At 48.9% G+C, this 26,005-nt stretch overlaps 1 protein-coding gene and 1 long non-coding RNA gene across 3 annotated transcripts in view; both read right to left on the reverse strand.

Annotated features, from left to right (window-relative positions):
• Window positions 1–26,005, reverse strand: part of ANO2 (anoctamin 2) — a 336,156-nt gene that overhangs the window by 184,425 nt on the left and 125,726 nt on the right. The window lies entirely within an intron of this gene.
• LOC122680595 lies at window positions 1,903–24,069 on the reverse strand. Its single transcript, XR_006336727.1, has 3 exons — window positions 24,057–24,069; window positions 19,738–19,740; window positions 1,903–2,034 (listed from the first exon to the last, which is right to left on the reverse strand). It is a non-coding gene; the product is annotated as an uncharacterized LOC122680595 (long non-coding RNA).

Below are 26,005 nucleotides of genomic sequence, written 5' to 3' on the forward strand. Positions count from 1 at the left end.
TTTGCTGCAGCTGGAACCCCATCCTCACATTTTCACATTCATGCCATCGCTTCTTCCGTTTCTTCTCCAGTGTCAGCTCCTTAGAAAGGCCTCCTGGGTTCACCCCACTCCAAAGGGCACCTGACCTCTGCCCTTGCTACACTGCTCTTCATAACACTTGACCTGACTTAACAGCGTTTTCTAAGCTGATTCGTGTTTCTGTCCATCTCCACCGACAGACTGTGCTTCCCAGGTGGCTCACTGGTAAAGAATCCGCCTGCCAATGCAGGAGACGCAGGAGATGTGGGTTCGATCCCTCGGTTGGGAGAATCCCCTGGAGGAGGAAGTGGTAATCCACTCCAGTGTTCTTGCCTAGAGAATCCCACGGACAGAGGAGCCTGGTGAGCTATAGTCCATGGGGTCGCAAAGAGACGGAAATGATGAGCATGCACGCACACGCGGCTAGAATGTAAGCTTCACGAGGGCAGACTTTTTCGGTCCTATTCACCATTGTTCCCTTAGTGCCTCGAATGAGTCTGGCATGCAGCTTAACAAGCATTTGTTTAACGGATGCTAAGTCCTGACAGTAACCCCATGAGGTGGTTACTTGGCCCGTCCCTCTTCTTTGCATGAGCTGAGCACAGCTCAGAGAAATTGAGTATTTTGTGTAAGGTCACCCAGCTAATGAGAAAAGAATCCAGCGCCAACTCAGAGCAGCCCGCTTTCAAGCCTGCACTTTGACCCTGACATGTATTTCGTGGGTAACGCAGTAGAGGATAATGCAGACTTGAGCCTCCCAGTTTACAAAGTATTATGATTTATTTTCTAATATTTTACTAAAATTGTGAAAGGGACCCTAAGGATCAGCTAAAGCGGAATTCTCCACTCAATGGTTTACAAAACCCATTCACATCAAAAAAGGCAGTAACGGCCTCCGTTCCAATTTCCATTTGTAAAGAAGCAATCCATAAAATAATTATTTAGACGTTTTCTGTTTATTAATGAGCAGCCTGAGAGCTTCCAAGAACATGTCCCATGGTGACTAGAGACACATGCTCAGGCTCTGGCCCCCAGCCATTTATCACCTAGCAGTTCTGGCCATTTTACACTGTTTTCATTTTCATTCTTAAATATTGTTTATTTTTTTTAAACCACAACCAATCTTGAAAGAAAGATGGAAACCTAAGAAACACTAAAATATAGTGAAATATACCGAGTTAATGCAGAGCATAAAAACCGCAAGAAAGAATTCAGTACATTTGATATTCACACAGATTCATAAATTGCATACAACTGATCAAGATTACTATGTGATACATACAGATATGGGCTTCCCTGGTGGCTCAGTGGTAAAGAATCTGCCTGTTAACGCAGGAGACATGAATTCAATCCCTGAGTCAGGAAGATCCCCTGGAGAATGAAATGGTAACCCACTCCAATATTCTTACCTGAGAAATCCCAAGGAAAGAGGGGCCTGACAGGCTATAGTCCATGGGATCACAAATAGACACGACTGAGCGACTAATAACAACACATAAAGATATGTTCATTACCAAAAGGAATGAATGGAGCTAAAGGAAGGAGAGCTATTTACAGGAAGGAGAGCTATTTTATCCCATTTTACCCCATTGGCTTTTCATTTATTGAGTTAGATTGTCAGATGGCATGGCCAAGATGACAGAGTAGGAAGATTCTGCATTCACCTGCTCCCATGAGCACAATAAAACTACAACAATTCACAGAGCAGCTACTGATGAGAAAGACCAGAACCTAGCAGGAAAGATCATCAACAACTAAAGAGAGAAAGAAGGAACCAAACCAACATGACTAGGAGAGGCAGAGACACTTAAGAGTCAAGTCCCATCCCCTGGGTAGGCAACCTACAAACGGGACACAACATAACAAAACACCAACTTGCTCAGTCATGTCCGACTCTTAGCAATTCCACGGACTGCAGCCTGCCGGGCTCCTCTGTCCATGAAATTCTCCAGGCAAGAATACTGGAGTGGGTGGCCATTTCCTCCTCCAGGGGACATTTCCAACCCAGGGCTCTAACTCGGGTCTTCCACATGGCAGGCAGATTCTTTAACATCTGAGCAACCAGGGAAGCCAAATAGGAGGATAATTACAACTGCAGAAGCTCTTCCTAAGGAGTGAGGGACCTGAGCCCCACATTAGGTTCTCCAGCCTGGGGGTCCTGCATGGGGAAGACAAGCCCCCAGAATGTTTGGTTTTGAAGGCCAGCAGGGCTGGGCTACAGTCCATGGGGTGGCAAAGAGTCGGACACAACTGAGCAACTAACACTTACACACTCAGGGCTGACTTCCAGGAGAACCAGAGAGCTGTGGGAAATAGAGGCTCCACTCTTAAAGGATACACACAAAATCCCACCCACTCAGGGACCCAGGGCAGAAGCAGTCATTTGAAAGGAGCCTGGTCAGACCACCCCCTGATGATCTTGGAGAGCCTCCTGGAAAGGCAAGAGGTGATGGAGCTCATCCTGGGGACCCAGACACTGGCGGCAGCCAATTTGGGGAGTTCCTTGTATCACGAGCATCCTGGAGCTGGCAAGGGTATTCTGGAATCCCACCTCTGGTTCATTAGTGCCAGGACCTGGCCTCCGAACCAGTCTACTGGCATCAGTACTGGGAGCCTCAGGCCAAGCCAAGCAACAAGCTGAGCAGGGATGCCGCCCACTCACCCGCAAACTGGCTGCCTTAAGACCCCCTGAGATTACAGCCACCCCAGAACCTAGCTCTGCCTTATGGGTGTCCCAGGACATAGTCCCACACACCAGCACACTGGTTCAGGCCCCAGGATCCCCAGGGCTATGCAGTCCCCAGGACCTGATTCTGCCCACCAGCGAGCTGGCACTGGCCTCGGGACCACCTGGGCTTCGGTCCCGCACACCAGTTACTTTACACCAGCTCCAGCACCCCTGGGCTCTGAGCCACCCACCAGCAGGCCAGAACCAGCCACAGGGACTAGCCTCACACATTAGCTGTCCCACAGCAGTTCTGGGACCTCCAAGCCCCATGGCCAGAGACTACAGGACCTACGTCCACGCACCAGTGGGCCAGCACTAGCCCCAGCATCTGGCCTCTCCAACCAGCCCCAGGACTACCACAGGCTGAAGCCCACCCTATCAGGACCCAGGCCACCCATCAGCAGACTGGCACCAGCCCCAAGACCTCCTGGGCCCCAGCTCCCACCCCCCAGCATGCCAACAGCAGCTCAGCAACACCTTGGGCCCCTCAGTCAGCCTGAGCTCCAGCCCTGATCAGAGGGCCAAGACAAGTTTTGGAACACCCTGGACTCCACAGACTGGTGTGTCAGGAACCAGCCGCATCACTAATCCTGCCCACCAATAGGCCAACACCAGCCCTGGGATTGCCAAGGCCCTGCAGCCAGAGAGCCCAAGACCTGACTCTGTTCACCGGAGGACCAACTCTAGTTCTGGGACACCTTAGGCCCCAGTCCCACCCACCAGCAGGCTGACATCAGCTCCAAGACACCTTGGACCCCTCAGCCAACAATCTCAAGACCCAGCGTCACTCACCAGCAGACCAACACCAGCTTTGGGACACCCCAGAACCTGCAGTCAGCCAGTTCTTCTGGGGTATCAAGAGCCAGCCGGATTAAAGGTAAAGATGCTTAGGCATGCCCAGGCTCTATGGGAGACCATTAACAAATTCCTTCCCCAAGTCCAGCCCATCCCTCCAACCAAATCATTTCTTCCTTGGACTCTGCACCAGCCATGAGCACCATGGGCAGATATATATCTTCATCCCTCATCTGTTACATCCTGTAACCGAGTTCCTCTGCACCGTACCGAAACTTTGTGGTTATAATCAACAGTACTGAAAATCTGGGACTTCCCTGGTGGTTCAGTGGTTAAGAATCCACCATCTAATGCAAGGGGCCATGGGTTCCATCCCTGATCAGGGAACTAAGACTTTCACATATTTCAGAGCAACTAAGCCCACATGCCACATCTAGAGTCCATGCATAGCAATGAAAGATCTCACGTACCACAACGAAGACACAATGCAGCCAAATACATAAATTTTCTTTAAAAAAAATACTGAAAACCTGTACTACACTTTAGAGTATATAAAGTCCCTTCACATATCCCACCACATGCAATCCTCCCAACCACTCTTTGGACAAGACAGTGGGGTCACAGATGGAAACAACTGGCCCAAAGCCAAACATTGAGGAGGGGCGATGCCTTCCGCCTCCACTGCTCTCTTATGATTTAAGGCTGGTATATTTTGTCCCCCTAGTCCAACTGTAAGCACCTCCAGTAATTATATTGATGTATCTTTTCCCCTCCACCTGGCCCCGCCCTTTCCCGGCACATGATAAGTCCCTGTTGAACGCATGAATGGTGAACATGGGACGCGAGCACCTCTGTGTGTCAAGCAATGGCAAGAAGAAGCCCCAGGCTTCAGGTGACTCACACAGAAGCGCTTTAGGAATCGGGGCGTGCAGGGGCAGCACCAGACTCTCTGAGCAGATGGCTGGTTCCCTGAAGAACCTACATGCAGGTAGACCTTGCCCCACCCTGACTCCGTCAGCATCTTTTAAGTTCAGGACTAGAGAATGAGGAGCTCCTTTGAGCTTCGATGCAATCTCGGTCCCAGTGCCTTCTTTTCATTGGCATACAAATGCAGAACCCTAGAAGGACTTGAGGCCTGAGTCAAAGGTTACATCAAGGGTCCCCAACCCTCAGGCCTTGAACCAGCACCAATCCATGGCCTGTTAGGAAGAACCTGACCACACGGCAGTAGGTGAGCAGCAAGCAAAGTTTCATCTGCCGCTTGCTGTCACTCTCCATCACTTCTATTATCTCATGAATCATTGAACACATTATTGCCTGAACCATCCCCTTCCCGTCTGCCATTCATAGAAAAACTGTCTTCCCTGAAACTGGTCCCTGGTGCCAAAACCATAGTGGACCGCTGGGTTCCGTGACTTCTGATCACTGGCAGAGCTCCTGAGCTATCTAAGTGGAGAACGATGCCTGGAGGACCACTTCAAAGTTCAAGAAGATGACTCCTGACCATGGCAAGTGCCAAAGAACCCAGCTTCTGGAGTTTAGGGAAAGCTCATGCCTCTCTCATCCAAACCTCACTCAATGCATAAAGATCTCTTTAAAATATATACCAAGAAAGTACTGAGGTGAAAGTGAGCTTAAAAATAATCAGAAATGTGGAAACCGACACCAGCCTGGAGAAAAATAAAAAGCCAGTGGAGTTAGGGCATTCACAAGAGCCAAGGAGCTGGAGCTTGAGGCATCAGCATGAACCAAGGATCCTGAGTGCTGTGGATGATAAACAGAACAGTCTCTAGATGAGACAGAAGGTCATGGGTAGCAATAATTAGCTACAGTCTCACGCAGGCTGCAGAGAAGGGAAGATTTGATCATCTGTCCTCACCTCCCGTTGAGGATACAGAGAAGGAGGCAAGGTCTGAGGGATGAAGACAGCAAGACAGGGGAGAGGAGGAGAGCGTAGTGTCCCCATGTGGACTTGATCCTCTCAAACCCTGGCAGGGGGCAGAAATGAAGAGACCGATGCGGGGCTTGTAAAAGTGGCCCCATGTCATCCAGAGGTGCTCTCCCATCAACGCTTTCTTATTCTTTCAGGGCAAATGCATCGCAAGCATATGGATTTGATTGGATTTCCACACCCCATCTCCCTCTCCTCCAGCCAGGAATACATGTACAGATTTCAAAATGAAAAGGGGGAAAAAAACAGCCAGGCAGGGACCAAAATTTATAGCATGGCTTTAAACAAGCTTGGCACATGCCAGGGAAGTAGCTGGAGCTGGTCAACGCATTCAAATGGCAGTGGCAGCTGGTCCCATCAGTAACACTGACAGCCAGGAACGTACCCACCATCAGGCAGGAGCAGATATTCAGGTCTGCCAGAGGGCACTGGGAGAAATGGCCCTCACGTGCCGAGGCCCTCAGATGGCCAAGGTGCTGTGTCATTTCCCTGCGGTTTCAAAAGTAGTGTGTAGGGCTGAGTCCACTTCTGTCCTCAGACTATATCAAAGGGGTGGTATCCAGCTGTGCTCCGTCTCCACTGGAAACGGAACAGAAGGACTTCCATTAGAGCAATGGGAAGGCAATCAAGGCATCAAAAGGAATGACCAGTTGCAATGCTGTCTTATGACCAGGCATAGTAAGCACGTGCCTATAAATCAGTCTATTTACAAATATTTATTTGGTGCCTACTCTCATAAGAGTTGCATGATGTGTCAGAGACTAAGCTGGATGATATTCAGATATTACCAGGCCTCCCCCTCGCACTACAGGATGGGTATTATCAGCCCCACTGTACAGATGAGGACTGAGATCACAGAGAAGTTAGGACTTTCCCCAGATCCTAAAGCTAGGAAACGGTGAAAAAAGGATCTAACTCTTTCTCCAATTCCTCTTTTTTTTTTTCTTTATCTTCTTGAATTTCAACTCAGAGCTAAAACGATTCTCTGTACTTCCCCACCAAAAATAACTAACATCATTTATGTTGAGTAAATGTTGAATGAATGAATGAACCAGCACAAATTGTGGATTCTATCACCAGTGTTCCTAACCCTATTTCATCAATTTAAATATTCACCTTTTTAAAGTATTCCATGAAATTTAAATGTGTATCTTACAATCAGCAGACTCTTAGAATTGATAACATATGACCACCTTGAAGCAGGACCAGTCATAGATGAAAGTGTAATGAACAGTATGAAAAAGTGAATGTTCAAGCCAAATAAGGTAAGACAGACTATCTAAAAACAGTAAGATCAGTCTCAGGTTAAAGGCCAAAAAAATTTTGAGGAGGGTGGGGAATGGGCATTTGAGGCATCTCTCTTGGAAGAGCATGTAGGTTCCTTAAAGGAAGTAACCTCATCTTTCTTTTCTGCTCCCCAAGTTTGCAGTCCTGCATTGTGCAAGAAAGAATAGGGGTGTCTCCCCTCTGCAAGTATCAAAAAAGAAAGAAAAGCCCAATTCATCTGACATTTCCAGTGATTCCTTCCCAGAGGCAAGGTTTGAATCAGAAGGTCTTTGGAGAACCCTCCAAGATCCAGGATTTTAAGACGGGAACCTGATGTTTTGCTCATCTGATTAATTACAGAAAGTTATTGTGCACTAGGGCTTCCTGGGTGGCACTAGTGATAAAGAACGTGCCTGCCAAAGCAGGAGACATAGGTTCGACCCCTGGGTCGGGAAGATCCCCTGGAGGTAGGCATGGCAACCCATTCCAGTATTCTTGCCTGAAGAATCCCATGGACAGAGGAGCCAGGCGGGCTATGGTCCACAGGGTCGCAAAGAGTTGGACACGACTGAAGTGACTTAGCAAGCACTGGGCATTAACAGGATCAAATCAAGAGCTCAGTCAACAAGGAGATTTTATTTGCTTCCTTTTCTCTAACCCAGCTTCCTTCTCTAATTTCCACATTTTTGCTTACTGCCCCTCTTTCTGAACACACACGAGTCATTTAACATTAATCTCCCTTCTCTGATCTCAGTTTAGATAATCCAAAAAGCCTACGTTTTTTCAGAGTATACACCATGGGAACAGGAAAAGAACACAATCACTCACTAAGCACAGCCTTTACTAAGAAGTCTGACCAATTCCTTTCCCTCAAAATGCTGCCCAATAGGTACAATACACCAAAAGCAATTCCTTCATGCTAAAAGTAATGGGAGAAAAATTTGACAAGGAACAGGATATTCACAGCATCTGAAAGACTCTCCACATAAGCTTCTCAATAATAATAATATATTCATATACAGAGAGAAAGAGAAAACGAGAGAGCAAATGTGGCAAAATACAACCAGAGGAATCTGAGCTCTAACAGTAGAGAGGAGTTCTTTGCATTCCTCTTGAAACTTTTCTCTAAGTGTGAAATCATCTCAAAATAAAAAGTAAAGGGGCTTCCCTGGTGGCTCAGTGGTAAAGAATCTGCCTGCCAATACAGGAGACACAGGTTCAATCCCTGATCTTGGAAGACCCTACATGTCACAGAGCAACTAAGCCCGGGTACCACAATTATCAAGCCTGTGCTCTAGAGTCTACACACCGCAACTACTGAAGCCCTTATGCCCTAGAGCCAGTGCTCCACAAGAGAATCCACTGCAATGAGAAGCCTACACACCACAGCTAGAAAAAAGCCCCTAGTCTTCAAAATTAGAGAAAAGACTGTATATCAACAAAGACCAAGCACAGCTAAAACTAAACAAAATTTAAAAAATTTTAAATAGTAAGAAACAAAACTAACCACTCCCCATTTTACAGGAGTCACTCAGCCTGTGTCCTGTCCTTTAAGAAGCAATGTCTCATTTCTTAGGCTCCAAAAGCGTTCAGGGAGGAAGATGGAGAAAAGTCCGTTAGTTCATCCCACCTCCCAGCACATCCCATCCATCCTTTGACTTTGGTAGAGATGCCAAGTGAACAAAAGGATCATAGGAAATAATTATCTGAGCATAAAACAATTAGTGCGGCAACCACAGAGAGAAAGTTAATAGCCACATACATGGTGGCAGGGTGATTCTTCGCTTGTAAACACAACTGAGAGGGAAACGCAGCCAAAACCGCTCTCTGCCCTCAGGAATCGTGAGTCTTAAATCAAAGTCACAAGGCAGAGCCAGCAGCAGGGGCCCTGCACATTGTGAAGGAGGCTCTGAAAACAGGAGTAAAGATGTTCCTGGCAGCAGTTTGGGGGAGGGGAAAAGGAAGCCTTGAAGAGTTTGAGATGTGTTGGAATAGGTCCCCGGGGTAGCCAGTGGGCACCCTTTCCTGGACATCTTTAAAAGAAGGGGACATCGTCTAGTAAAGTGTTAGAAGGTGTAGGGGCTTCCCTGCCGGTCCGGTGGTTAAGAATCCACCGTCCAACGCAGGAGACACGGGTTCGATACTTGGTCCGGGAACTAAGATCCCTTAGGCAATGAAGTCCGTGCGCCTAAACTAGAAAGAAGCCCAAGCATCACAATGAAGAGCCTGCGTGTCTAAAAATAAATAAATATTTTAAAAATGTTACAATGTGTAGAATTTACTTTCAAATACCTCATCACACAAAGTGTGAGAGAACGTGAGTTACTGGACTGAAGCTGGGAGGCAGGTGCGGGCCAAGATAGCCCAGGTGTTCAGCAGGTGCCCTGTTCAGACAGCCGGAGCGCACAGGTGGCGTTTCTGCCTTCCTTACCTCTATCCGTGAGCAGAGCTTGGTTAATTAACATATCGAGTGTCAGAAACGGATTTTCATGGGTAAAAATAAAGGCTTGTTGACTAGCATAACAAATGTTAGAAAAGGACTCTCCTTGGGTGAAATCAGAGGTATTCAAATAATGTAGATTAAACAGACATATTTCAGACATACATCCATCCTTCCTTATAAATGTCCATGGAGGCCTGAACCCCTGGTCCTAGCAATGCTGCCTTAGGTTAGACTCCTAAATGGCCCAGGGCAGCTGAGTTTCTGGATTCTGTTTCCCTGACATTAACTATAAGTGCAACAAAGTTCTGGCTCCAGTATTAAGGTTTTTTGCCTTCAGTAAATCTTTCATTCAAGGAGATGGTCAGTGAATATAAAAGAATAGTTATATATATATATATATTATTAAATAAATATAAATATATAAAAAGTTGGGACTTCCTGAACAGGTTCCATGAACTTTATCTTTTTTCACACTTGTTAATGAATGTCAGGCTTTCCTGGTGGCTCAGACAGTAAAGAATCCGCCTGCAAATGCAGAAGACCTGGGTTCTATCCCTGGGTTGGGAAGATTCTCTAGAGAAGGGCATGGCAACCCTCTCCAGTATTCTTGCCAGGACAATCTCCATGGACAGAGGAGCCTGGTGGGCTACAGTCCATAGGGTCGCGAAGAGTCGGATACGACTCAGTGATGAAGCACAATGAATGTCACCTACTTCAAAACTTCTTCCGAGGCCCCAGTGTCTATCAAACAAGAACTGTGGGTGATGGTTCATGCTTCAATCGGCCTGCAGGAATTGAGGGAGGTGTGATCCTGCACACACAATGGACAGGAGACAGGAGGGGCTGCAGGGCGGCCTCTGCGTTAAGAATTCTATCTTAGGGGCTTCCCTAGTGGTCCAGTGGCTAAGAATCCGCCTTGCAATGAAAGAGACACAGGCTTAATCCCTGATCCAGGAAGAACCCACAGGCCTCTGAGCAATGAACCCCATGCACCACAACTACTGGGCCCAATTTCTAGAGCCCTGAAGCTGCAACTGCTGAACCCACAAACAGAAACTACTAAAGCCCACATGTCTAGAGCCTGGGCTCTGCAACAAGAGAAGCCACCACAATGAGAGGCCCATGCACCACAACAGAGAAAGACCCAGCAACAAAGACCCAGAGCAGCCAAAAATAACTAAACAAACTGTTGTTGTTCGTCGATAAATCATGTCAGACTCTTTGCGATCCCGTGAACTGCAGTACGCCAGCCTTCCCCAACCTCCCCTCTCTCCCAGCGTTTGTTCAAACTCATGTCCATTAAATAAATAAAAATTAAAAAGAAAAGGTACTCTGGATAACTATACCTTAATAAAGAAAGACTCTAACTTAAACCCACTATGGTTTAAGCGTATGTGCCACGTGACCAATTCTTAAAAACCACTGGGACTTGTCTTGTGGGCTAGGATATGGTTTAGCTCAGTACATGGCCCATGCGCATTTGAAAATAATGCGTTTCCTGCAGTTTGGGTACATTGCTCTATACATATCCATTAAGAGAGCTGTATTCAGCACATTTTCCAAGTCTATATCCTCACCGATTGTCTACTTGTTCTATTAATTACTGAAAGAGTTGAAATACCATTGTGGGTCTGCATCTTTCTTCTTTCTGTTTTGTCCATTTTTGTACCATGTATTTTGAAGCTGTTATCAGGAACACACAATCCTAAAAACAGCTGTTACATCTTCTTAATGAGTTGCCCTTTTATCAAATGAATATTATCCATATCTCTGAAAACATTCCTTATCCTAAAGCCTGCTTTGTCTGTATCAATAGAGCCACTTCAGCTTTCCTTTGATCACTATTAACATGGTATATCTCTTTTCACCCTTTTACTTTTAACACGCCTGTTTCTTTATACGACACTTAAAGCGTGTTTCCAGTAGACAGCATGTACTTTGGTACTGCTTTTTTATCCAACTAATGATTTCTACCTCTTACTTTGGATATTGAAACCATTTGTACTAATGTAATTATGAATGTGGTTGGATCTAAGTCAACAGTCTTGCTGTCTTGTTTTGTCCTTGTTCAGAGGGACTGTCGAGCTAACCTCGTTCTTTTAGGGATTACCTGCCTGTGGTCTAATATCTGCAAACAGTTTTTACATATCTGCTTAACAGCTTTCTACTTGCTGATGGCAGAAAAGCTAGTCCTGTAGCAGACACTCCACCCTCCGTCCACAGGAGACCCAGCCGAGCCCTGACTCCCATGAAGTCTTGCCTCATCCTGACTGCGACACATTGATGGGAAAAGTACATTGTTACAGGGCTTTCATCCATCGAACAACACTCTTCAATTCTGACCTCACCAGTACTTCAAGTTCTTCCACATCACTGGAGCTAAGTGGTTAAGGCTGATGACCAGATACCTGCCTCTGCTTCCCATCTGACATCTCCTCTACCTTCATAAGTACTCTTCATTCCTTGTAAACTGGTACAGCCACGATGGAGAACAGTTTGGGAGTTCCTTAAAAAACTAAAAACAGAGCTATCATATGACCCTGCAATCCCACTCCTGGGCATATATCTGGAGAAAAACATGATCCGAAATGATCCATGCACCCCAGTGTTCATTGCAGCACTGTTTACAATAGCCAAGACATGGAAGCACTGCCACATCTAAATGCCATCACCTAAATGCCATTGACAGAGGAAAGGATAAAGAAGCAGTGGTACGTATTTATAATGGAATATTACTCAGTCATTAAAAAGAATGAAATCATGCCATTTGCAGCAACATGGACGGACCTAGAGATGGTCAGACTGAGTAAAGTAAGTCAGAGCAGGAGAAATATCATATGACATCCCTTAGATGAGGAATCTGAAAAGAAATGATATAAATGAACTTACTTACAAACCAGAAAGAGACTCACAGACTCAAGAGAACAAACTTATGGTCGCCTAGGGGAAGGACAGAGGGAAGAGAGAGTTAGGGAGTTTGGGATGGACACATACACACTGCTATATTGAAAATGGATAATGAACAAGGGTCTATTGTATAGCACAGGGAATTCTGCTTGATGTTATGTGGCAGCCTGGATGGGAGGAGAGTTTTGGAGAGAATGGATACATGTATATGTATGGCTGAATCCCTTCACTGTTCACCTGAAACCATCAAAACACTGTTAATGACTATACCCCCAACAAAAATTAGAAGTTTAAAAAATAAATAAGTGAATAAATATTCTTCATTCCAGCCACGCTCAGCTTCTCAAAAGCCTTTGTAGGACAATGCTTTTCCCCACTTCCTGCCTCAACTCCTGCCAGTGTCCCCACTCAGGGTGCCCATCCCCTCCCCTACACTCATTTCACATCAAGTCATTATTCAAACCTCAGCTCTGTCCTTGCATCTTCCGGGAGGCCTCCCCTGACTGACTCGGAAGCCCCTCTTCTGTTCCTTGCAGAGCCTCCTGTACACGTTCACCAGCCATCTGGAACCATCCATGGGGTTATCTTTTCTCCAGGATGACTACAAGTTTCTTGCGGGCCAGGACGCTTCAGCACCTCTACCTGGATGGTTCCTGCCTCGGGTCTGGTGTTTGCTGAAGCACTGAGTCCTCTGAACGTCAAAGGAATGGATGAGTGAGCGGGTCACAGTCCCCACAGGAGGGGCCATCCTGCTGGTCAAGCTCAGGCATGGGCTCCTGGACTCCGTGCCCCAGTGGGAGTCCCAGCGTCAGCCGTCTAGGGTGACACCCCAGGCCACACCTTCAGCTGTCCACCTTCTTCCCAAGACCTCTCTCTGAGCAGGACACGTTAAACAGAAAAAAGACTAGGACAACCCCTCTCCTCTATCCCCCCACGACCAAGGAGGAGCCTCACTCCCAGACACACTGCCCAAGAGGGATGCTCCAAAGCCTGGAATCCAGCCACTTGGGGAGCCTGGCCTCCCCCCTGCTTCAAGTTCACAGCCCGCTAGCTGTTTATGTTCCCAACCAAGTTCAGGGGCGTTGGCACTTTCATTTGAGCCATGGACAGACAGGGATGTGCTCTGCTAGACATGCAGGCGCATAAACAAGCTGCCAGGCTGAACTCCGAGGGGCGGGCCCCAGCACCACCCTTCCCGGGCCTCTAAACTCCTTCTATCCCTTTCCAAGAATACCTCCAGCAGACCCAGATGGCGGTGCCTTGTCCCCGGGTCTGGAAGACATCACTAGGATTGAATGGAGCTGGCAGAGCTGGGCAAGGAAAGGAGGTGGGAGGAAAAGGGATAAAGAAAATCCAAGAGTTATTGGGGGAGAAATGAAGAAAGTTCACGGGGACCACAGAGGCAGAGGGGGCTCAACACAGCTGTGAAGCTTGGATATAAAAAAACTTAGGGGGCTTTTGGATTCTGTGGAAGAAGGCTAGGGTGGGATGATTTGAGAGAATAGCATTGAAACATGTATTTATCATATGTGAAATAGATCGCCAGTCCAGGTTCGATGCACGAGACAGGAGGCTCAGGGCTGGTGCGCTGGGATGACTCTGAGGGATGGGATGGGGAGGGAGGTGGGAGGGGGGTTCAGGATGGGGAACACATGTACAACCATGGCTGATTCATGTCAAAGTATGGCAAAAACCACCACAATATTGTAACGTAATTAGCCTCCAATTAAAATAAAAAAAAAACTTAGGGGGAATAGGGGAGGACAGAGGAGACCACCTTGGGGGAACCGGGTGTCAGATTTCAAACAGAAGGTAAACAGAGTTGGCTGGGCATACCCACCAGCCAGAAAAGGGAGAAAGAGAAGAAAGGAGAGCAAGAGGGACCTCAGTGTTGAGAATCACCCTTGTATAGTCTATCTCCACCTATCTTCCTCCACCACCACGCTTCCTGCTGAGAGCACCTGTACCCACCTAGAATCATGGCCATTTCCTCCTGCCCATCCCTGGGATGCCGGGGATTAAAGGCCAACACCAAGCAGTGAGTAAAGAGACTTCTGATCTCAGGGACCTGGGGCGGGCACACTCCCAGCCCCTTCCCTCTGGAAAGCCTGCTTGGCATCTCATCCATCCTTGTGCACACTGGTCCAGCCAGGTGGCTCCCTGGAAATTATCATCACCTTTCACAGATGGAATCTGCCTGCCTCTCTGCCCCGTGGGGCATCCATCACGCACTGTCGACCTGGAGGGGACCACACTTGTTTATGTTCCTGGACATGCAGATAAGAGCCCTGGTTACCATGGAGAGCACAGCATTGAAGGCAGCATCCCATGGCAACAGGGCAGAGGGGCCCTTCCAGGCCTCTATACACACACGCACACAGGCACCAATCCACCAGGGCGACTGAACCATTTGGAGCAGCGGGCCCCCAGCTGGGCCTCCAGGGCCTTCCTGAAAGTCCCCTGGCCCTCATACCAGGTCCTCTGCCACGCAGCTGCCACCCGCCCTCCAGGCCAGCAGCCCTCGAGATGCCAGGCAAACTTTTCCACTCAGCCAGGCTTCTTAAGTGCCCCTGATAGACACCATGTGTCCCAACAGGAAAATACACACTCATCAACTCTACAAAATGCTCCAGATGTGATCAAAGCCAGAGAGGCAAAAGAAACCAAAGATGGGTTGTTTGGAAGAGGGAGAGGTTGAAGGAGAGAAGAGGGGAACCCAGGGACATGGGCGAGGGGGTGCCCCTGGCGGGAGGTGGGGGGGTGAGTCCAATGGATGGAGACCAGAACTGGGGACCAGACTCCTGGGTTCCAACCCCAAAGTTGACTTGGCCCCTGGGGAGACCGCTGCCCCCAGACCAACTTCAGGCTTGAGATGCTACCCCGTCTGGCCTAGAAAGTTGGCCCCAGAAGGGACATTATGGATCAACTGACACAGCTCCCTTGTTAGGCAAGGAAGGCACCAGGTAATCAGCCTGCCTGGAGCATCATCACCACCCTTCAAGCACACATTCTTTTCTTTAGGATAAAGCCCCAAATCTTCAAACGGCCCATGACTAGACAGAGCTCTGGATCATCTTCAGCCATGTGGTACCAGCGAAAACACATCCTTTCTGGAGTCAAGACAAGCCTGGGTTTGAATCTCAGATGGGCTGATGTGTGGCTTTGGGACCTTCCAGCATCTGGTCTCTGCTGCACCCCAGCCTGGCCCCCCAAAACTCTCCCCACGGCAGACATAACGCCAGGCACCCCAGGCCCCCTCTGCCTGCTGTGGGCAGTGTATCGTGTGGGGAAGAGAACCGACTCCAGCACCAGACTTACAAGTTCAAACCTCACCCCTTCCTTACTCACTAGCTCCGTGACAGCGGATGGCTTAACTACCTCTGCATCGCAACTTCTAGTCTATAAACTGAAGATAACGGTACATCTCACGGGGGTGATGTGAGTTGGCAAGTGCACAGGCTTAAACGGTGCCAGCAGGCAGGAAGCACCATGTACCGTGAGCTGCCAACACTACTCTGCTCATCTCTGCTTGGCTCACTCATGAATGCATCAAACCTCTGTGTAAATGTCACCTCCTCAGCTGGCTGCCTCCAACAAGGCTGGACTGCCCTATAACTATACCCCCGTTACACTCTACACTCCCCTAGTGCAACCCAGGTCACACTCACAATTAACACTACCTTCTCGGAATAAATTGGGAGAGTGTGACATATACACATTACTCTATAAAATTTGATAAATAACAAGGACCTACTGTATAGCACAAGGAACTCTACTCAATATCTTGTTATAAACTATAATATTAATAGAAAAATATATATAAGTATGCATAACTGAATCACTATGCTATACACCTGAAAGTAACAACACTGTTAATCAACTATACTTTGATAAAAACTTTTAAAAAATAAACTATACATGATCTGTCTTTTCTTGTTAGATCATAAATTCCATGAGATCAGACAAGGGTGAACCACAGGCCCTGGGATGGTCCTGGTTTATACCTGTTGTCTCAGTGGAGCAGGTTACACTGGCATTCAGCAAATATTGACTCCTTTCCCCTTAAGAAAGGGTATTGTGAGGCGAGCAGAAGTAACGCCATGGCAGGCAGCTTAGATTAGGAGTAGGCCTTCCTACTTCTGGGTGCTAAGATTATCAGGCCACCTGGATACAACCAATCAGCTTAACACTGACTGCTGTTTGCCAATTAGGAAAGGGGCAGAAACCCCTGGGAAAGTCCCGCACGTGCGAAAGTTTTGAGTGTGTTTGACCAATGAAATTGCTTTGCAAACTTGTAACCAATCCGCTTAAACCAACCAGCAACGGCGTGTGCTCACCCTATAAATTTGTGTAATAGCTTGGGCTCGGGGCTCTCTGACCCCGCACCACTGCGTTGGATGCAGCAGGAGCCCTGACTCAAGTCAGCAATAAACTTCCCTTTCTGCGAGTTGCATTGTCTTGGAGGCCTTCTCTCTTCCTGCTCGGGGATTCGGACATCGGGCATAACAGGTATAGTTATCAGAAACATGGGGACTTGTGCTCAGCCACGTGACTGCTTCGGCCAGTGAAGCACTATCAGATGTGAGGTCAGCAATGCTTTAAGAGAGACATCGTTGTGTCCCTTCCTTTCCTTGTGCCCTTGTGACTCAACGTGAGAGGAATACGCTCAGGCACCTTCTGATCCACTGAGAGCATGCAGACCTATGTAGACCTGATCGCAATCTGAAGCCTGGAGCCCAGCCCAGCCAACCCTCAGCCTGAAGCAGACCTTTTCCATTCAACCTACAGACACTTAAGCAAGAAAAATAAATGACTGCTATTGTAAGCTGTTGATTTGGGGATGGTTTGTTACGCAGCATCATTGTGACAGTAGCTGACTAGTACACTCAGTGTAACTATTAATAATGCTCCCTTTCACTCTCAAGAGGGTTCTAGGTTAGATGGTAAATTATCTAATCACCCACAGTCAGTCACATCTATCTTTTTCATCATGTTAGCACCTAAAACAATAATCACAAATAAACATAGCAATGATGCCCAATAAATTTGTTCAGTTTCTCAGTTGTGTCTGACTCTTTGTGACTCCACAGACTGCAGCACACCAGGCTGCCCTGTCCTTCACCATCTCCCAGAGTTTGCTCAAACTCACGTCCATTGAGGCGGTGATGCCATCGAACCATCTCATCCTCTGTTGCCTCCTTTTCCTCCTGACCTCAATCTTTCCCAGCATTAGGGTCTTTTCCAGGCACTCAGCTCTTCACATCAGGTGGCCAAAGTATTGGAGCTTCAGCTTCAGCATTCTTTCCAATGAATATTCAAGGTTTATTCCCTTTAGGATTGACTGGTTTGATCTCCTTGCAGTCCAAGGGACTCTCAAGAATCTTCTCCAGCACCACAGAATGGAACTGAATTATATATTCTCTTAAATCTCTTTCTCAAAACACAGAGTCTTCTTTCCAACTGGATGGTGAGAGGTTTGAGCTAGGGGACTCTACTATTTCTTTCATGATGGATCATCAGAAGGTTTAACCTCACCCCCAGAGTCAAACCTTCAGAGAGGGTCTACGATGGCCACAGCAGGTGTGGCCCCGCAGGATTAGACAGAAAGGGGAAACAGACCAAACCCGGAGGTGAGCATGGAGAATGAGTGACCTGCCTGCCTACCCAAAGTCTGAGGATTAGGCCACATGTCAGACTAAGGAAATAGCCATTTTGTTGGAACTAAAAACAGCTGGAAACTAAGCCACTGCCCCTACCCTCCTCCAGACTACAATTCCAAATAAAAAGTTCAAAATCCCAGTCCTCCAATCTCCTCTCTGTCTCTCCTGGTTGTGTTCAGTCAACATGGATTTTATGAAAGAAACCGATGGGGCCAAGGCAACAACCCTGAATCCGGAGCCCTCAAGCAGGGATTCCTAAGGCCCTGAGATGGGTTGGGTGATGTGGGCTGAGGGTCACAACCTCTCCACTCTGGAGTCAGCCACTTGGCCAGGGCACACAGCCACCCCTGGCAGTTACCCAGTGACCTGTGTCTTTGTCTTTGTTGTTGTTTAGTCACTAAGTTGTGTCTGACTCTTTGTGTAGCCCGCCAGGCTCCTTTGTCCATGGGATTTCCCAGGCAGGAATACTGGAGTGGGTTTCCGTTTCCTTTTCCAGGGGATCTTCCCAGCCTAGGGCTCAAACTCACATCTCCTGCAACACCTTTGGCTACCTTGTGATAACCCCAAGGAGGTACTGGAGGACAGCAGTCTGCCAGGCAGGGATCTTGAAGCTTTTTGTTTTGTTTCGTGCTTATGTCTGTGACTTCCAGACCCACAAAATGCTGCAGCTTTCCATTCCTGAGAACAGAGGCTTGTGCCTGTGTGAAGCATCTGGGCATGCCCAGCTGATTAAATGGAGCGATCTTGCGGTCGCGGCTGCAACGTGTGTTCCAAGGGTATTGTTCAATGTGTCAAGCTGCTTTCTGTTTATGTTGGGTTCATACACATGTGGTGTGGGTGGAGAGCATCACTCAGGGGAGTGTCATTAGCGGGAATGGGGAGCTCAGGGTTTCCACAGACGTGTGCTGAAACGGCAGCTCCAGGGATCAAACAGTTGGATGGTGTCCATGGTGACGCATCCCCCGGCCAGTCCCCTCCTTCCTTCCAGGGCAAGATCAGCCCCCTCCGATCCACCTGAGGTCCTTGCCTCCCACAGACAGATGGTACCTGTCGTCACAGCCTAGAGGGTTTGTGAAGAAGATGCAAAGACTCCTCTCTCCATCTCAGCAAGAGGAAGTGCATCAGGTGCAAAGGGCTGAATGATTTGTCCTAAAGTTTCCCAAGAGAGAGTGACTGGTTCCCAACAGGTCCATTCTCACCTCATGGCAAGAAGTGCTCAAGTCTTGAACCCTCACAAGTCCTGTTGTGCCACCGACCTAAATCCTAGACAAACCGCTCAGTAGCATCTTCTTTTGTTACCTATCATCACGACCCCTCTCTCTAGGCTTTCTGCCCCTACACCACCCCAGGTATCTCCTCCAACCACCTCCCATGGCTCCAGGGCTCTCTTCTCGGCTGTCATCGGCCTCAGCCCGTTCTTGAGCCTCTCCTTCAGTCAGTATCTCTGGACCTTCAGTCTAAATCTGGTAAATCCCCCAACCCCTATTTCCTCTTTCCTTCAAATCTCTACTTTCTGCTCAAAACTCACAAGTCCCATAAGTCTCATTTTTTCTCTTGTTGGCCACACTAAAGCTGGTTATGAACCCCTTCAGAAGCTTTGGTCCACCCCTTGGCCACTACCTAGCCCCCAGCCCCTCTGCAGACAGCTCTATGCATGGGTTCCCAGTTGGGTACCACTTTATCTTAATGGCTTCCATCAGATTTACTGTGAATACCTGGGGTTCCATCACTATACTGCACGCTTCCTCCTTTGACACCACACCCAGGTCAAAGCTCAGCATCGAGTAGGCCCCTGATGCAGGGATCCACTCCTGTGTCAATAGACATTGAGTTCTAAGAAGAGTCTCTGATGGTCTGGATTTCTTGCGACCTCCCAAAGCAAGCAAGAAGAACAAAATACAACTCTGCACAGCAGAGGCACCTGCCTTATCACATTGACTCTGGTCCCATCCTGGAAACACCATTTCACTCACTGGAAAACACCAAGAAGACATTTCCATGACAATGGTACAGCCTCCCCAAATCCCACAGCACTCAGGAGGCAAACTCCTGGGCAGGTTGCCTAAGAGGCTTACCGGTGCATAAGGCTGCCTGCTCGGGGGTCAGGTTACTACACCTGCAACGGAGACAGAGCAGTGAACCGGAGTCAGGAAGGAACCTACTCCACTGACAAAAGCCAGAAGTGACAGCTGACAACCTGATGACATGAAGAAGTTAGGGGGAAAAGATTATGAGAAGCAGAAAGGAGAAACCAAAACCATAGCATTCTGGGGTCTCCTAACAAACCACTCTGGCAAGTGACACATCACTCCTGGTGAAACAGGGACGTTGATGAGGTTGGCCCATCATCAGAAAGAGCAGGGGGTGACCAGGTCAGTGAGCCCCTCTCCCCTCCCCAGACCACACCAGGTGTCCCTCAGAGGTTGCTAACTGGAAGGGTTAATTTGAGGAATCTGGAAGCCCAGATCGCCCGACATCTGGCTGGACGGAGCTCTGGGTCACCTTCATCCGTGTGGTACGAGGGCAAGCATATAGTTTCTGGAGTCAGACAGGTCTGGGGCTGAACCAAAGGTGGGCTGGCTTGTGGCTTCAGGAAGCTCCTGTCTCCTGAGTTCAGGGTCTCCCTCTGGAACATGAGGTAAGAACAGCCACTTGGCAGGGTTGCTGGGGGGCGCAGAGCATACCATGCAAACTGCATGATTCCAGGGCACTGATTTACAATTTTAAAAAACCGCCTTATGATTACACAATGTTTGCCAAGACTCTTGAGCTTGAACCGTATCAAATTCTGCTAGTCTAGGGAATAGTATAATTTTTCCCGAGGGAGCAGATAAATAATAGATTTACTTAACCAGACCTATGCCCCTCACAAAATTATTTGCACAACTATATCATAAGCCTCACCAGACTGCTGTCGGGCATTTAGGACAGGTCTTTTGATCCTCATTTCATAGCTGAGGACATGGAGGCTCAAGAGAGAATAGCTTGTCCAAATATTTATATCACCTACTATGAAGGCTGGAGCCAAGCCGAGTTCTTCTCATCGTTAACCCACTGCTCTTGGTCCAGAGGAACATCCCTAGACAGGTGCCTTGGGGTCTGATAAGCACATGGACAGTCACTATCCACCTCATAATTTAGTAAAGATTCCACTCCCTCTCCACTTCTTCCTAGAATACGAACTCTTTAAAGTCTGTCTTCATACAGCTGTCTCGCCCCATGTCTGAACACGTTACCCTTCGTTCCCTGAAACAGTTCTAGCCTGGCTAGGTTTTCCTTAGGCAGGATTACCTGACTTGCACACGTGAGGTTTTGCCACAACTTGGTAAATCCCTAAGTGATGTGATCCTAAAATGTTTTCTGAGGTTTTTTCATGGGTCTGTGGGTGCTGTCATGCATCAAAGGATGTTTCTGGAAAGTCAGAGTCACCACTGAAAATCTTTGCCCGAAGCACAGCTGACAGCGCTGAGCAGCCCATCACACCCATCATAGATGACTTGCTTGGGGGCCAGTTTCCCCCCAGGACCTTTCCTGTATAATGTTTTTCTACAGTCTCACAGTTACTTTTTTGAAAATGTTCTCTATCTGTCCGTCCCTAGATTTCCCAGAAAAGCCGATTGAATATCTACAAGCTTTGAGATGTGACTTTGCGCTTAAGCTCCTTGAGAATGGGGTCATGCTTAATTCATCTCCATCCTGCCAGCATCAATGTCAGACACACCACCACCGCAAATGCATGTTGGCTTAGCTACACCAGGTGAAGTGTGGGGCTGGAGGGCCCTGCTCTGACTTTGCCAGGACAGTGGGTCTCGAAGAGGACTGCAGTGAGGATAAAACTGTTTGAAGAGCCCGTGACACCGGAGGACGTGGAGCAGGGCCAGGTGTGTTTGCTTGGAAAGAAGGCAAGAGAATTATTAGGGACATGAGGCTGGCCGGCTCAGCAGAAGGGCTGCCCTAGTAGCTCAGTGGTAAAGAATCCGCCTGCAATACAGGAGACTCGGGTTCGATCCCCAGGTGGGGAAAATCTCCTGGAGAAGGAAATGGCAAACCACTCCAACATTCTTGCCTGGAAAATCCCATGGACAGAGGAGCCTGGCAGACTACAGTCCACGGGGTCACAAAGAGTCGGCCACAACTGAACAACGGAACAATAGCAACCACCAGAACCCAACAGGAAGAAGCTAGCTTTCCATGGAGCTCCAGGGAGCAGAACTAAACTTAAACAGGGGAAATTGACAAAGTTCTGGCTCCATGACCATTTTGAGTGGCTAGAACAGACAAATATGCTGCCCCCAAGACCAGGCACTCCCTACTATAAGAAAAATAACGCAGGGCGTTTGCTCGATCAGTATGCTGGGAGTAGAAATCTTCCATCCCCTATCCCATGTCCGGGCACCAAGGTCAGCCAACCTCTAAGCTCCCCACCACTGTGATGTCATGGTTTAGTCCCGGGGTTCCAGATAAATGAGAGTTTACTGCACACAAGGGCCAAGGAGACAGGAATCCTACAGCTTGTCATATATTTTCAGGCAAATACCAGCTTCTCTCCTCCTCGGGAAACAGAACCTGACATGAGGGGGTCAGGGAGGCAGGGAGCTAGTGAACCAGATGCTCACCCCCACCCACCTCTGGCCATGCAACCCTAGGAGGCCATGGGGAGTTCATGCAGCCTCCTGGTGCAGTGGGAGCCACCAAGTACTGGTACTCCAGGAAGATTCAGTTTGATCTAAAACAGGAGCCACCAGCTAGGGAAGGCCAGGAGGCCACCCTCACAGGACCAGAACGGCCTCAGGGTGCAGTTGGGGGCACCTCATTCAACTCCTGGTCCACTGGCAGCCCCAGGCTGGCCCCTCCCCTCTGGAGGGTGCAGGACTGGAGGAGCATGACATCTGGGGAGGAGGAAGAGGGAGAGAAAGGAGAAGGGGGACAGGCCTCTTTCCCAGCTGCATCTCATAAACAGCCTGACTTATCTCCCTGTCTATAAAATGGACCAGAATACAACAGCACAGAACATTATTATCCATGTTTCTGCTGTGACCAGCTACTGCCTGCTCTTCTCTGTCAACCATGCTCCTACACCCTCAGAGGAAAAAGAAAAGTCTTCTTCAGGCCCATGAAATATGACCCCTTTTCAGCCTGCAAAGTGTTTGCTGGCTCAGTCTCAGTCTTCAAAGGCGGAAACAAGCGGCTGGCCTCACACATCACCTCTCCTCGGTTTCCTCTGTTGGGTCCAGCCTCATCTCCTTCTAACCCTGGATGCTCTGCTCACTTATAGGGGCAGAGCCAAGGACATGAGACAGGCCTGGCATAGAGTCCAGGCAGGTGAGTGAGGTCTGCAAGTCAAGTTCTTGACCTGATCATTCCCGATCAACAGTCAGGAAGGACCTGGCTCTGGGCAGCACTGTGATTTCTGGCCGACAATACCAGGCTCAACGAGTCCATATCTGGGGCAGCCAAGGGTGACAATGAAGACATATTCAAGACTTTTAACCCTTTAATTTCAGGCCTTCAGAAAGCAATGTTTTTAATTCAAGTGCCACCTCTTACAGGACATCTTCCCTTACTCTGCTAGTAGCAACCACTCTCCAACCATTGTCCCGTCCAATCACATTCACACTTACATGACAGTCCTTAAAAGTCTTCACTCCACCCTGCCTCGCACACATTTGTCTCCCTACGTGACTGCTAGATCTTTAAGGACACAAACTGCACCCTATTCCTAGCCTTGCTTCCCTGCATTGAGGGCACACAGACTTGCTCACTGTGAGCATCAGTAAATGCTGATCGCATTGAGCTGAACTGCCTGTATGAATCCCAGTGAAGATCAAGAAGGAGGTAGCAGGCTCAGGAAATAATTCATCATGGGTTGAGCAATGTTTTCTTCTTTCCTCTACAGTCCCTCCCCCAAACCAGTTGTGGCCAGTCCTCCCTGAGCCTGGCCTGCTGAGAAGCCTCCTAAGAAAGAACGTGGCTTCCTGTCTCTCCCCTGGTGGGGATGTGGGTGGGTTTCAGGAGGATGGAAGAGGGGCTCAGAGACAGAGGGGGGTGGATCAACCTTCTAGTGGCTGTTCTGAGGAATTCTGGCAAGGATCAGGGTCTCTGCCTTGTAACAGGAGGTGTGTGCGTGCTCAGACACCTCAGTCGTGTCCAGCTCTTTGCAACCCCATGGACTGTAGCCAACCAAGCTCCTCCGTCCATGGGATTCTCCAGGCAAGAATCCTGGAGTGGGTTGCCGTGCCTTCCTCTGGGGGATCTTCCTGACCCAGGGACTGAACCTGCATCTCTTACATCTCCTGCATTGGCCGGTGGGTTCTCTACCACTAGCTCCACTTGGGAAGCCCCTATAATAGGAGGAGGGAAAGCCAGTTCCTGAGATGCCAGTTCTAGACGGGCTCTCCACGGGCGGGGCTGGAGCGGGCTGAGAGTCTGGGACAGAAGAGATGGGTAGACAGGTGGGGGCACAGCGCCACTCTTGCTGTCCACAGATGCCACCCAAAGGCTCCTGATATCACTGAGGTCTTAGGAAGAGGGACTCAGGAAGCAGGATGTTGCTAAGAGGGCTCCAGCCCCGCCACAGGAATAGGTGCTACTCCCCCCGTGAAATGTCATCCCCAGAAAAGGAGGGAACAAGGAAGAGCCATTCACCCCTCCCCAGACGGTCGCCCCAAGTTGGCACAGTGGACTTTGTCTATATACGATGCCCTTGGTGCATCCCCCAAGGTCATCAGCTACCATCCCTGAGGTGAGTGGACTTCTGGTCCCCTCTCCTCCACATGCCATTGTAGTTAACTGGCAGCTGCTGCTGCTGCTGCTAAGTCACTTCAGTCATGTCCGACTCTGTGCGACCCCATAGACAGCAGCCCACCAAGCTCCCCCGTCCCTGGGATTCTCCAGGCAAGAACTCTGGAGTGGGGTGCCATTGCCTTCTCCATAACTGGCAGCAGATGCTTTCAATACAGTTTTGTATATCAGCTTGTTAGTAGCTAAATCTAACTCAGATGTTTGAAGCCTATTGTTTTGTCTCATCCATAGCAAAACCTCCCAGCTAAGAAAAGCAGCCCATGAGTGGATATTCATTTTCATGAAAAGGCAAGGCAGGGTGCTGGCTAATATGGGATCAGCACTGTACACACCCCCAAGGCCCAGGCTCCTGGGTACCCCAAGGAATACGGTCATTCCCATCCTGGGACATCAGGGCGTGAACCTTGGGTGCTGAAGGCAGAAATCTACTCCTCTACCTGCGAGGATGCTCGTACGGCCCCCAGAGACTAGTAGAGCCACCTCCCTCCAGCCGGGACAGCATTTCCTCCACTGGCTCCATCACAAACCTTGTTTCTGCCTGGACACCAGTGCCACAGGCTTGGAGTTCCCAGAAGAATCTACTGTGGGGGAGTGGGGGATACCTGCTGGATACTTCCCTGGGGAACTTCCCAAGCAGCACTTACACACACATACATGCACATACACATACACAAATACATGCACACACGTACACGCGCACACACACACACCTGTGTGTGTGCACATATACACACATACACATGCACCGATAAACATGCGTGAACATGCACACGTGTGCACATACACATATACACATGCGCACATGTGAGCGCACATACACACTTATACTCATGCACACACAAGTTAACACACACACACACACACACACACACAAGCTCTGCTCAGGCCTGTAGGCCCTGAGGTTTCCAGAACAAAGGAAGGACCCAGGGTGCAGAGTCTGGCTGGGCTGGGACCCCCATTAGCATCCTCACCATGCAGCCTGCTGGACCCAGCTGCCCGCAGCGGGAGGGAGGGGCTCACGGTGCAGGAAAGGGCGTCTAGTCTCCCCTCTGCCCACTTTCCACCCCTGGGAAAGGAGCTTCGAACCCCACATCTCCAGCTTAGGCTTGAAGGGCTGCAGACAGGTAAGGATAGCTGGTCCCAGGGCTTTACATGCAAACAGACCGCCCAGACCCGCTGGGCTCTCAGCTGCTCTGTGCTTTTGAATGTCCCAAACCACAGGCACAGGGGGAGGAATGGAGCTCAGTGTTGACAACGAGAGGCCAGGGGCCCGAGGGAACAGGCAGGAAAGTCCCCATCGGCCTTTGCAAGAGTCACCTCCAACTTGGACAGGACGCCCCTGCTTCAACACAGAACACATGGGTGCAGTTACCATGTAAGCCTGCAGGGGGCACAGTTCACAGGCATCCGCTGCAATGGAACCACAGGGTCTGGGC

Source organism: Cervus elaphus, chromosome 22, assembly GCF_910594005.1.
Source record: "Cervus elaphus chromosome 22, mCerEla1.1, whole genome shotgun sequence".
Lineage (NCBI taxonomy): Eukaryota > Metazoa > Chordata > Mammalia > Artiodactyla > Cervidae > Cervus > Cervus elaphus.